This window comes from Kryptolebias marmoratus, linkage group LG5 (genome assembly GCF_001649575.2).
Source record: "Kryptolebias marmoratus isolate JLee-2015 linkage group LG5, ASM164957v2, whole genome shotgun sequence".
NCBI lineage: Eukaryota > Metazoa > Chordata > Actinopteri > Cyprinodontiformes > Rivulidae > Kryptolebias > Kryptolebias marmoratus.
Genome location: NC_051434.1, coordinates 22311492 through 22313342, shown reverse-complemented (window position 1 = coordinate 22313342; position 1851 = coordinate 22311492). Strand labels below are relative to the sequence as shown.

The 1851-nt window shown below is 41.9% G+C and overlaps 1 long non-coding RNA gene across 1 annotated transcript; it reads left to right on the top strand.

Moving 5' to 3' along the window:
- Positions 1-6: 6 nt before the first annotated feature.
- On the top strand, positions 7-689 carry LOC119617055. Its single transcript, XR_005233223.1, has 3 exons — positions 7-148; positions 222-384; positions 456-689. It is a non-coding gene; the product is annotated as an uncharacterized LOC119617055 (long non-coding RNA).
- The last annotated feature ends 1162 nt before the right edge of the window (positions 690-1851 follow it).

The window sequence follows — 1851 nt, the reverse complement described above, 5'->3', positions numbered from 1 at the left end:
TGTTGGGTTCTGCAGGGGAGTGGTTTTCTTTTCATCCACAGGGTGGCAGGCTGATGGGATCCAGCTGGTGCTCATCACCAATCAGGAAGGACCTTAAATAGGAGCAGCTTCCCAGAGCCAGACGCCAGATGGTTCCACCTCTACCGTGGTACACTCTAGCACTCTCTGCTGTGTCTAAAGCGTTGTAAATTGTATTTCTGACTCCTCTCTCATCCTTCTAGAACCTGCTCTGACCACATTCCGGTAAAATATCCTCCTGGATCACTCGATTCTCGCTGCTCCTCTAAGTCTCGTGCTGGGATACGTCCTTGAGCTCCTCCAGCTGCTGCCTGTCCACCCTCAGTCTCCTGCTGGAACTCCTCAACCTGGAAGCCCCCCACAACCGTAAGCCACCACCACGTTACAACGTCATTCTCTCCATTTACTCCCCTGTTTAACCGCCTACCTTTCCTCAGCTCTTCCTCTGGCCCAGCTCCTCCCTGCTGCCTCTGATCACGTCTCCCCTTTTCCTGCCCATAGCACCTTCCCTGTTCAATAAATCTGTTAAACTGAGTTGTGTGTCTGTAGTTGTTGCTTGCCTTCGAGTCTTGGTAAAAACCCATCATGACAGTTGTATGATGTGATGTACTGTTCAATGAAACCAGTTCTGTAGCTGTCTTTACAACAAGTCAGAGCACACAACATTATTTGTGGTTGAGTCATACATTTTGATACATGCAATCATGCAATCTCCCAATCCATGTACTAACATGTCCTAAAACTGTAGTGATTCAATTTTCATTATTTGAAACACCACAAGATTTAAAAAACTGGGCACATGATGGACAAAAGCAACATTTTATAAGCTAAAGAAACAGAAGAAACAATTTTACAATTGTTCTGCAAAATGCCCACATCACGGCCCACAGGGACACAATTTCTATAAATAACTGCACAAAGATTTATCTTCTGGTAAACTGGGTTTTGTCTGCCAATTGAGAATGAGTTTAAATCACAAAGATTTGCACAGTATTGCAATAAATTTGCTCCAGTTAACAGAAAAATAGATCAGATGTGGAGAAAGATGAATAAAGTAAACATAAATCATATGACAATCTGTAATCTGTCAGAGCAGTTCGGACATTAACTTGGAATGCTATTTAACCAAAAGGTTATGAATAAAAGATCCCAAATGATGTCAGGAATTCAGTGGAATGTGATATTTTTTACTAATGTTATGGCCTTTGTGCTGTTAATACTCTGATGGAGGCCATGAAGACCAAAACGTTAACTTATTTTTTTTTTCATTATGGGCCCAAAATAAATAGGGATAAATGAGATTAATCAATCTTTTCCTGAAGCCCCAGGTGTGTGCTTTCTGGTTTTGGATAATTTACTTGAAGTATATAATATCATCAGCATAAGTGTAAACTAACATTAAGAAAATCCAATGAAGAGTTGATATATTAGATAAATAAAAGTGGTCCCTGGATTGATCTTTGTGGAACATCCCACTCCAAGATGGCAGTATGTCCATTATTTGATGTCCTTTTGACATGAACGCAGGGGTAATATTGTCCAGAGAGCGAGACCAAAACCAGACACAGAGACAACAGCTGAAGGTAAGTGTAATTTATTTACAGGTGTCTATTATAGATATATACAGTGCGATGTTCGTGGAATGATCTGCAAGATAAGAGGAACAGGGTGAGTCTTGGGTACCAATCCTAATATCAGCCGAGCACTGCGAGATGGCTGTTAATGTTCTTTTGTCCTTACAGATCCAGGAGGTGTCCAGCGGTGTGGAGGAGATGACGAAGGTGTTAGGTGATCCAGAGGTCGACGAGCCAGTAATCCTGTCCAGGTGAGTGT